The following is a 12,117-nucleotide window of genomic DNA, read 5'->3' on the forward strand; positions in this document are numbered from 1 at the left end:
GATCTTGGTGGTAGTAGCAAATACTCCAGCGAGGCCCTGGAGGACTGACGTGGAGAAGGGTTTCGTGTGAACAGCCGTTGCACACGAGTCAGTCGATCCTAAGCCCTAAGAGAAATCCTATGAAGATGAGGTGTCCTAAAAAAACGCAGCAAACGAAACGAAACGAAGTTATTACAAAGCTTAATCATCCACTTTGACTCGAACACGAGAAAAAACATACATATATATATATATTTATTATATTTATTATATTATATTATTAAGATCCATCATGGCAACAACAGTATAGTAGAGTTGTGTAAAAAAATATGTGTAAAAGCAATTTTTTTAAACGTTTTTTTTAACCAAAAAGAAAAACGAGTCACACAAGTGCGAAACGATTATAAAATAAAATAACTTGAGCGATGTGAGAGAGAGACACACACCCATCGGGCGAAAGGGAATCCGGTTTCTATTCCGGAACCCGGCAGCGGAACCGTATACCATTCGGGCCCTCGTAAGAGTAGTTCGTCGGGGTAACCCAAAATGACCTGGAGACGCCGTCGGGAGATCCGGGAAGAGTTTTCTTTTCTGTATAAGCGTTCGAGTTCCCTGGAAACCTCTAGCAGGGAGATAGGGTTTGGAACGCGAAGAGCACCGCAGTTGCGGCGGTGTCCGGATCTTCCCCTCGGACCTTGAAAATCCAGGAGAGGGCCACGTGGAGGTGTCGCGCCGGTTCGTACCCATATCCGCAGCAGGTCTCCAAGGTAAAGAGCCTCTAGTCGATAGATTAATGTAGGTAAGGGAAGTCGGCAAATTGGATCCGTAACTTCGGAATAAGGATTGGCTCTGAGGAGCGGGGCGTGTCGGGCTTGGTCGGGAAGCGAGTCTGGCTGACGTGCCGGGCCTGGGCGAGGTGAACGGCGTTGAACGGATTCGTTCGTTCTCGTCGGGATCCGAGCTCGGTCCCGTGCCTTGGCCTCCCGCGGATCTTCCTTGCTGCGAGGCTTTCGTTGGCGGCTTGCCGTCGTCGATCGTCCTCTTCGGCCGCCATTCAACACTCAGCTCAGAACTGGCACGGACTAGGGGAATCCGACTGTCTAATTAAAACAAAGCATTGCGATGGCCCCCAAGGGTGTTGACGCAATGTGATTTCTGCCCAGTGCTCTGAATGTCAACGTGAAGAAATTCAAAAAAGCGCGGGTAAACGGCGGGAGTAACTATGACTCTCTTAAGGTAGCCAAATGCCTCGTCATCTAATTAGTGACGCGCATGAATGGATTAACGAGATTCCCACTGTCCCTATCTACTTTCGGCAGGGGCGGTGCAGGGGCACACCGTATGGGAGTAGCGACCCCACCTACCCGAGCAAGACGTGATCCGTCATTCGTACTGTGCAAACACAGAGATGTCAGAAAAGAGTGGTGTCAGGAAAGCAAAGAGAGATGGGGAAGCATTATGATTAGCGTATACTTAACACCTGGGGGCTTCGGCCCCCATTTCACGTTAAGGCTTATTGGAGAAGGTATATTATACAAAAAGGGGCTATATGCCCCTTTTTCACTTTAAGGAACTTTTCAAAAGTTCCTACTCGAACATCTGGGACTTCTCCAAGAAAGACCTAACTCATACCAGGGGGCTATAAGCCCCCTTTCTGCTTTAATGCTTTTCCGAGGAGGCGATCCTGACACCAGAAATCAAAAAGGGGGCTATATGCCCCCTTTTCACGTTGAGCAAAAACCAAGATCAGGATGAGACACGAAACGACGTCTGTATGCGTCCCCAAAAGCAATACGCCGCTGGGAAAAGCAATACGCCGCTGGGCTTGGCAGAACCCAGCACACCAAAACATCTGGTGGCAGACGTCGTAATGCCAGACGAATGACGGAAGGAGGCCACCGTAGAAGTAGCTGAGCTGCTCCCTACTGCCTGAAGGTGTCGGCTGGGAAACCACGCTAGTATCCTAGGTAGGGAGACGGGCCTCGAAACGTGGATCGCTCCCCTGGCCATTAGAAGACTCCGCCTAGACCAGCTCAACTCCGAGCTGTAAACCGGTGGTGTACGGCTCTGTCAGACTCGGAGTCCTTGCCATACGGACGCTGCATATAGGAAGGATATGCAGCGTATGACGAAAACACTGAAAGGTACGCCAACGACGAAAGACAACATGTATTTATACATGTAAGACCGTCGTCGCGCTGCTGACAGCAGCTCCCGTCGTTGGCGATGGCAAAAGGACGCTGAAGCGTCAAGAGCATAGTTAATGATGGCAAAGTGAGTTCTACTAGTCGTGCTAAGGACGAGTCCCACGTTTTGGAGCTAATGCTACAGGGACATGATGCCCGAGGTCATGTCCTAGTTACGCAGCGGGTTCCCTGCAAAAACAGGGAGCAGAAACCGGGCGTAGCGAAGCAGAGGGAACATCTGCTTGAGGTTTGTTCCCCACGTGTTTGCCGTGCGTGGCGACCTGTGTCGGCGGAAAGGAGGATCCTGGGATCTGAGGGCCCTCTCTCCTGCGGGAGTGTAGCTGCCCAACACGTACCTTTGGCCTCTGCTTCGTCTAGACAGGCGGCTAGGCGAGAAAAGCAGCCCTGTGCCTAGTCAATCGGCTCGGAACACCACTCGTGGGTTCTATTGGGCGAGGAAGTGAACCTAGGAGTCCGGGGAAAGCCCGGTCGGCCTTTGTTCGCGGACTATATCCCGGGTGCAAGTCCTAACCCAGGCGGAGCCGGGTTCCAATTGAGGGTCCATGGAGGCCGGGACACACGCCGGGACGAAAAGGAAAGTACATAAGTATGGATCCAAAAATTAAATTAACCCCCATTGACGCCTCGGTACCCCGCAAGGGGGAAAAGGGAGTGAAGGAGGCCGCTGTCGCTGCTCCCGGCAGAACGACGGCGGTGAGTAAGAGAGCTGGGGTGGTTTCACCACCCCAGAAAAAAGAGAAAGCGAAGGCGGTTGAAGTAGGTAAGGGCGCTAAAACGCCCCCCTGCACCAGACCCTCGACGCGAAAGACGGCTTCACCACCTAAGCCGGCAGGAACGATATCCCCTGCGTCGATTAAGGATATCAAGAAGGACGGACCGGGGACACCACCCCGCACAAATCCACCGAAGAAGCCGGAGGCCAAAAAGCCAAAGGCAACTTCTGCAGGCAACGCCACGTCTTCGGACGGAGGATTGGGCCAAGTTGACAGCGACGGTTGGGTAACCGTCGTGAAAAAGGAGAAGCCGCAAAGGGCAGAAAAAGCCCGGAAAAGCGGCGAGGAGTTGCCAGGAAAGGTGTCGGCGGAGGCGACACCTGGTCCATCGAACAGGCCTCTCGACAAAATCAGTGGAGAGGCCTCGAAATTGTTCAAGGGTATCCGGACCAGCTGTCTTGGAAAAGAATCCAGGCTCAGCAAGGAGACCGGAGCCTTGATCGTAGGCAACGCGGCAGCTCTCTACGAGCTAGTCCAGGAGGTTCTCGTGCAGAACTCTTTCCTGAAAGGACAGCTCGCGGCGATCCGGCAAGAGGTGAGAGCCTCCCAGAGGATCGCAGAGAGGGTTGCCCCTACGGTTTCGCAGACGACGGGATCCCGTCCGACTGTGAAACCTGTACCAGTTCGTGCGGCAACAACCTACGCGCAAGCGGTAAAGGTTGACGCCAACCGAGTTTCCCCGGAAGCGGTTAAACCACCACGACATGTGGTGCGTATTTTCCCGCCGAAAGGGAAAGGACAGAACAGTGATGTCACAAAACAGACTGTTCTGTCACTGGTCAAGCCGGCGAAAGCCAAGATCCGCGTGAGGTCTGTCCGACGCATCCACTCCGGTGGCATAGCCGTCGAGACTGAACGCAAGGAGGATCTAAAGGCCTTCGTCAACTGCGCGAAGCTGAAAGAAGTAGGGCTTTCAGCTACTCTACCGACCTTGAGGAACCCTACACTTATAGTGTACGACGTTCCTAAGGCGATGAGAAAAGAGGAGGTTTCTTCCAGTATCTGGAAGCAAAACCTCAGCGATATGACCCAGGGGGATGTGTCGTCCAGCCTGAAGGTCCGGTTTGCAACCGGCCCGAAGGAAAAGGACACTGCCAACTGGGTCATGGAAGTCAGTCCGCAGGTTCGCCAGCGGCTGAAGAGCTCGGGCAGAGTGTACCTAGGGTGGTCGTCATGCAGAGTGCAGGACTACGTCTCGGTGACACGCTGCTTTAAGTGTCAAATGTTTGGCCACATGGCCAAACATTGTAAAGCAAAAAGCGAGGTTTGCGGTCACTGCTCCGAAGAAGGGCATACCATTGCCTCTTGTACGGCGAAGAGTAAGTCCCCAACTTGCTCAAACTGTAAATCAAGAGGTAATCAGCACAACCATAAGTCGCGAGACAAAAACTGCCCTGCCTATAAGGCAGCTTTAGATCTAGCAGTATCTCGTACGAATTATGGATAGAAACGACCCGGAGAATCCTCTAAGGCAATTGCGCATCGCGCAGCATAATATGCGGCGTGCGCTAATTGTTCATGGTGAGGTGAGCGAGCTAATGCACGCAAAGGAGATCGACGTGCTGCTCATGCAGGAACCTTACCAATTTCAGGGACAGATTCCAGGCTTTGGGCTCACGGCGAAGGTGATCGCCGAGAATGAAAGGGCTATGGCCGCAATAGTGGTCAGAAACCCGGACATCTCGGTGGTAAAAATCACACAGCTGTGTGATACTCACACCTCCTGCGTTTGCATTAGCGGACCCTTCGGTAGTTTCTACCTCGTTAGCCAGTACTTTCAATGCTCGGAAGACATTGAACCAAGTCTGGCACGCTTGGAGAGGACACTCGATGCTCTCCAACACCGTCGAGTCGTGATAGCCGCGGACGTCAATGCCAAATCCCACCTTTGGGGGGGAGAAAGCGTTCGACCGGACACGCGAGGCGAGAAACTCGAAGAGTTTATCGCATTACACGACTTGACGATTTTGAACGAGGCTGGGAGTATTCCTACATACTCCAGCCCTGCCGGTGAGTCATGGATCGATGTCACATTATCGACTCCAGACATGGCGACAATTGTGCGAAACTGGACGGTTCACGAGGATTGGACCTCCAGTGACCACCGACTCATTGATTTTGTCTTACAGTTCACGGACGTGAATGAGAATCGAAGCCCACAGCCTCGATTCCGCACGTTGCATGCGAACTGGGAGCGATTTGATCAAGTTCTTCTTGAAGGCGCGAGGCAATTACCCCTCGGCACTGGTTGCCGCAGGGAAGTCGAACACCTAGCACAAGAGGTCGAGAAATCGATCATCGATGCGTGCAATGCCTCAATGCGCCCCAAGAAGTGGCATTCGAAGTCCGTCCCATGGTGGACGGAAAATTTGACGAGAATGAAAGCGCGAGTCTATCGACTTAGACGAGCCTTTCAGCGCGAGAGGAACTCGGAGGAGAGAGCGGCAAAGCAGGCTGAGTATCGAACATCTAGACTCGCCTACACAGCCGCTGTGCGCGCTGCGAAAGCACAAAGCTGGCAGAACTTTGTGACGGAGCAGGGGAATAAAGAGCCATGGGGACTTGTGTACAAGATCGCCCAAAAGAAACTCTGTGTTGAGACTGCGGTCTCTAACATTCGAACGCCGGAAGGATATACGACTGACTGGGAATCGACTGCCTCGCAGCTCCTACAGGCGCTAATCCCGGACGATTCGTCCACGGATGAAACGCCGGAGCAAGCAAACACCAGAGCTGATGCTGCAACCGATCCGCCGACTGAAGACTGTCCAGTCTTCACGAGGAATGAGCTCGGAGCTGCAGTATCGCGCTTAAAGCGAGGCAAATGCCCTGGGCTGGACCGTATAGAGGCCGAGGTAGTTAAATGTGCTTATGGATCCATCCATAGTGCTCTACTTCGACTCTACAACGGGTGTCTAGCGCACGGGGTCTTCCCCGGTAGGTGGAAAATCGGCTCGATCAGAGCAATCTTGAAAGGGCCCGATAAACCACCAACGGACGTCAAGTCGTATAGACCGATATGCCTACTTTCCATCTTAGGCAAAGTATTAGAGAGACTAATGCTTAACCGAATGAGTAACATATTCCTAAACCCAGAACATTGTTCCGATCGGCAATATGGATTCAGGCCTGGACGATCCACGGAAGACGCCGTGGTGAAGCTCAGGGAATTGATATCCCAGCGAGAGGAACGATATGTGATGGGTCTCTCCTTCGACATCGCCGGAGCTTTTGATAATGTTTGGTGGCCAAGCATACTTCAGAAGCTGAAACGCCGGGGATGTCCCCGAAATCTTTATCGACTCATGGTCGACTACTTCGCTGACCGTGTGGTTACAATAGTTTCCAAACACGGTAATGTGCGTAAGCAAGTCACCAAGGGCTGCCCTCAGGGGTCGATACTCGGTCCGAGCTGTTGGAACCTAGTCTTTGACGAAGTTCTACAGCTCCTATCAAACGAACACCTGGCTTGCGAGCCAATAGCCTACGCTGACGACTTACTCGTGGTATTCTACGGAAACTCGAGGAATCAGTTGCAGCAAAGAGGGCAAAGAGTCGCGGATACAATTTCTGAGTGGTGCGCCACGCAGAAACTTACACTATCTGCGACTAAGACCGAGATGATTCTCTTGAAAGGAAATCTGGATAGAGAACGACCTCCTGTGATAAGGATAAACGGGAGAAGTGTGGCACTCAAGCAAACCATAAGGTACTTGGGTGTTCACATCGATGCGCGAATGGGAGTAAGATCCCACGTCGAATACTTGAATGCCAAAGTCATGCGAACGTTTTATACGCTAGCAAGACTTGCTCGATCAAACTGGGGATTGGGACACAGAACCATGCGTACTTTGTACAAAGGTCTCTTCGTCCCGATCACGACATACGCCGCCGCCGGATGGGTAGACATGCTCACCTCTGTGACAAGAACTAAACTTGCCAGGGCGCAGAGACATGTTTTGCTCGCCGTCACCAAGGCCTATCGTACGGTATCTACCGACGCGATCACTGTGATTGCCGGGACGATGCCGATAGACTTGGTGTTAGTGGAGCGCGCGTGTGCATACCAGATTAGAAGACAAATCAATATCGAAGTCGGAAATTGTCGAATAAGTCGAGCCGATTTGGCGGCTGGAGAAGTAACCGCTGCTCAGGCGAAAGCCTTGGTGCGAGCGGAACTTCTCAATATGTGGCAAACGAGATGGTCGTCATCGGAGAAAGGTAGGGTCACCTACCGCTACTTCTCTGATGTATCTGACCGTCTCAATGCAAGCTGGGTGATCTTGGATCACTACGTAGTACAATTCCTAAGCGGGCACGGAGATTTCCGAGCCAAGCTCAAGGAATTTGCTTTAGTACCGCACGAGAATTGCGACTGTGGCCAAGTGGAAACACCAAACCACGTCCTATTCGAGTGCCGGAGGTACCGAGACGCGCGAGAACTCCTGAGACAAGCGGCTGAAGAAGCTGGCCATCCGTGGCCGGTGACCGAAGCCGATCTTGTAAAACAAGACCTATACAGGGAGTTCCGGACATATACGCGCTCGGTACTACTTACGAAAGCAGGGCGAAACCAAAACCGCCATTGAACGCAATACGCTACGTAACAGAACGAGAGAAGTCTGCGGATTCTCTTTAAGAACCATGCTTGAAAATGTACTCGAACGGATGCTAGGTCATGTGCTTCGGCAATGACCTCCTCGGGCCGGGATACAAGCCCCGCTTGCTTCGGCAAGCGTTCCTGGATTGGGTTGGACTCGAGGTGGCAGCAGGTTTCGACGTCGTTAGCCTCCAAACGCATAACGACGCGTGAAAAGTAGATGCCCGAACATCAGGCAAAATGTAGTTGCTGGTATAGACCTTCGGTCTGAGGTACAGCAAAGTCCCCAAGTGGCAACGCGCTTGGACAGAATAACGGCTACACACTACATGTCCCTATCTACTCACGAGGTCAGGCGACAAATGGAAGAGACCAATGCGGATATCCTGCTTATGCAGGAACCGTATAGTTTCAAGAGAGTTATCCCAGGTTTCGGGACGGGCGCTACGATAGTTTTTCACAACCACGCAGACGAACCGCCGCTCGCGGCCGTATGCGTGAGGAATAGAAAGTTTTCCGTGCTCAAAATCGCAGACTTGTGCACAACGCATTGCGTCTGTGTTCAGCTCTTCGACGGTAGCACGGAACTGTACGTAGTGAGTCAATACTTTCCGCCGTCGGAAAATATTGAACTCGGGCTAGCCCACCTCGATACAGTACTAACAAGGCTAAGGGGGAAAAGAATTATAATAGGCGCGGACGCGAACGCGAAGTCGCATGTATGGAACAGTAGAGTCACCGACGAACGTGGGGTACTACTCGAGGAATTACTCGTTAGACATAACTTGTTAGTGCTGAACGAGGCGGGACATCCCACCACGTTTGAGAACACGCGGGGATCATCGAATATCGACGTCACTCTCGCGACCTGGGAAGCTATACCGCTCGTACACGGCTGGAAAGTGTACGAGGACGGAACCTCCAGTGATCATAGAATCCTGGAGACGCGCCTGAACCTCGGCACGCGAAGAGGACAGCCGCCGCCCCTACAGCCACGGTACAACACCAGGAAGGCCGATTGGAACAAGCTCCAGAGGACACTCATCCAGGAGAAGCGCTCCTTGACGAACGCCGACCTAAACAGTCGGCAAGATGTCGAGGCAATGGCGGAAACCATGGAGCGGGTAATATTGACCGCCTGCGAAGCGGCAATGCCCAAAAAGAAATGGCACCAGAAATCTGTACCGTGGTGGACAGAGGAACTGACAAGGATGAAGAGGGCAACCTACAGGGCAAGAAGACTGTACCAGGGGACACACGATCCCCCGACGAGGGAGATACTTAAACAAGAATACCGACGGTTCAGGAGAACTTATACGAAAAAGGTGACGAGCGAGAAGAACCGCTCATGGCGCCAGTTCGTCACCAGCCAAGGAAACCAGGAGGTCTGGGGTGTCGCAACGAAGACATCCCTGGGGAAACTCAGGAGGGAGGAAGCCACTTCCTCGATCAAACTGCCACACGGGGGTCATACGACCTCGTGGAGATCAACCGCGGAAGCGATGTTGACGGCGCTCGTCCCGGAGGACGACATGGAGACAGACACCCCAGAACAAGCAAGGACACGCATGGAAGTCCGAATCCAGCCAACAACGGAGGACAGCCCCCCATTCCAGTGGGAAGACCTGAGTGCCGCTGTAACGCGCCTCAGAAGAGGTAAATGTCCGGGGCCGGACAGGATCGAGGTGGAAGTTATCCAGAAATCCTGGGGATGTCTCCACGAGGAGCTCCTCAGGCTCTGTAACGGATGCCTCGAATGGGGAGTATTCCCAGCTCGTTGGAAGGTGGGTACGATTATCACAATACCCAAGGGACCGGACAAGGATAGGAGTAACCCGAAGTCGTATCGGCCAGTTTGCCTGCTTTCAATGGTAGGGAAGCTGCTCGAACGACTGATGGCGAACAGACTCGCGAGCATGTTTCTCGATCATGACCTAACCTCCGACCGACAATACGGGTTTAAACCTGGACGGTCGACGGAGGAGGCGATCGTTAAATTTCGTAGTATTCTAAGGGAGAGGGAATTCGCGGAGGCAAAATACGTGATAGCGATAGCGTTCGATATTTCGGGCGCTTTCGATAACGTATGGTGGCCAAATGTCCTGTACGAACTCAAGAGGAGGGACTGCCCACGAAACCTTTACAGGCTAGTGGAAAGTTACTTCTCGGAGAGGGCAGTACAGATCGTGGGGAAACAAGATTCAGTCCGGAAACCCGTTACCAGAGGCTGCCCGCAGGGCTCGATATTGGGTCCAAGTTTTTGGAACCTAATTTTCGATGACCTGCTGGCGGTTCTCACATCCGACGAGCTGGAATGTGAACCGGTTGCCTATGCGGACGACGTCCTGGTCGTGATTTCCGGCAACTCGAGAGAGGAGCTGAGAAGGAAGGGCCAGGGGGTCGCCACGGCAATGTCCGAGTGGTGCGGAAGGAGGAAGCTGGAACTCTCAGCCGAAAAGTCGGAGATGCTCTTGGTCAAAGGATCGCTCGATGCAGCGCGTCCACCGACCATCCGCATCTCCGGCAGAGGCATAAGAATGAAGCCAGCGATCAGGTACTTAGGAGTACATTTTGAGAAAGGACTCCGGTTGAACACGCATATCGTGACAACTTCGGAGAAATGCAGAGGTTTGTTCAACAGTCTCGCGAAGGTGGCCAAAGCGAACTGGGGACTGGGGCATCGCGCACTCCGTCTTTTGTACGGGGGGCTCTTTGTACCCATAACCACGTACGCGGCGGCGGGCTGGAGCGACCTGATGAACAAAACGGCAAGACAGATGCTGGCTCGTTCTCAGAGACAGGCTCTCCTTCGAGTCACCAAGGCGTATTGCACGACGGCCACGGACGCACTAACGGTGATCGCGGGCGTACCCCCGATCGACCTGGTGGTGGAAGAGAGGGCAAGAAGATACTGGATTCGGACGGAAGAAAGAAGAGGACGAAACAACGGCAACGAGGAAGAGGAAGGCCGGGATTACGGCGAAGAAAGAAGACGGGCGGCGGCGGAAATGCTGGATGCCTGGCAGGAGCGTTGGCAGGTTTCAACCCATGGTCGGACGACCTTCGAGTTCTTCGAAGACGTCCGGCAGAGAACACGGGCCACCTGGATAGAACCGGACCACTATGTCACGCAATTTCTTAGTGGTCACGGTAACTTCAGGTGGAAGCTCAGATCCTTCGCGCTGAGTGAAACTGCAATGTGCGAATGTGGGACCGGCGACGAAACGCCGAAGCACATACTTCTCGACTGTCCGAGGCACGAGGCGGCCAGGGCGGTCTTGAAGACGGCACTGCGGCTTAACGGCTGCGGATGGCCGGTCGCGGAAGCGGAGTTGGTTTCCAAAACCAATTTCCGACACTTCCGCGACTTCGCACGAGCCACGCTCAAGGCCAAGGAGACCCCAGCCTACGTGGGATGGCAACAAGTGGACTAGGAAGAAAGAAGAAAGAAGAAAGAAGCAAGAAGAAAGAAGAAAGAAGAGAGAAGAAGAACATAGTGTAGTGCAGTGCAGTGAGTGTAGTGCAGTACAGTGAGTGTCGACAAACCGCGAACCGCGAGTCGCGACACCGCGAACCGCGTACCGAGAACTGCGGACCCGCGAATCCGCACCGCGAACACCGTACCGTGAACAGCGCGTCGCGAAACCGCGAGTCACGAGCCGCGAGAACGTGAACCGCGAAACCGCGCGGAAGTGTCACCGCGAACCGCGCGACCGCGACACCGCGAAAACGCGATTCCGCGCGACCGCGACCGCGAAAACGCGATATCGCGCGGCCGCGAACCGCGCGACCGCGAACCGTGCGACCGCGTGACCGCAAAAGCGCGTTACCGCGAGACCGCGAACCGCGTGATCGCGAACCGCGCGACCGCGATACCGCGAGACCGCGAGACCGCGACACCGCGACACCGCGAAACCGCGATACCGCGAGACCGCGCGACCGCGACACCGCGGAACCGCGTGACCGTGATCCGCGAGACCGCGTGACCGTGATCCGCGAGACCGCGTGACCGTGCGACCGCGATACCGCGTGACCGTGTGACCGCGAACCGCGAGACCGTGCGACCGCGCGACCGCGACACCGCGAGACCGCGTGACCGGGCGTCCCCGTGACCGTGCGACCGCGATACCGCGTGACCGTGTGACCGCGAACCGCGAGACCGTGTGACCGCGCGACCGCGCGACCGCGACACCGCGATACCGCGAGACCGCGTGACCGGGCGTCCGCGTGACCGTGCGACCGCGATACCGCGCGACCGCGACACCGCGGAACCGCGTGACCGTGATCCGCGAGACCGCGTGACCGGGCGTCCCCGTGACCGTGCGACCGCGATACCGCGTGACCGTGTGACCGCGAACCGCGTGACCGCGAACCGCGAGACCGTGTGACCGCGCGACCGTGACACCGCGATACCGCGAGACCGCGTGACCGGGCGTCCGCGTGACCGTGCGACCGCGATACCGCGTGACCGTGTGACTGCGAACCGCGTGACCGCGAACCGCGAGACCGTGTGACCGCGCGACCGCGCGACCGCGACACCGCGATACCGCGAGACCGC

At 54.7% G+C, this 12,117-nt stretch overlaps 1 pseudogene; it reads left to right on the forward strand.

The window, feature by feature from the left end:
• Positions 1 to 1,320, forward strand: part of LOC143350824 (large subunit ribosomal RNA) — a 3,125-nt pseudogene extending 1,805 nt beyond the window's left edge.
• Positions 1,321 to 12,117: the final 10,797 nt, after the last annotated feature.

Source organism: Colletes latitarsis, unplaced genomic scaffold, assembly GCF_051014445.1.
Source record: "Colletes latitarsis isolate SP2378_abdomen unplaced genomic scaffold, iyColLati1 scaffold0040, whole genome shotgun sequence".
NCBI lineage: Eukaryota > Metazoa > Arthropoda > Insecta > Hymenoptera > Colletidae > Colletes > Colletes latitarsis.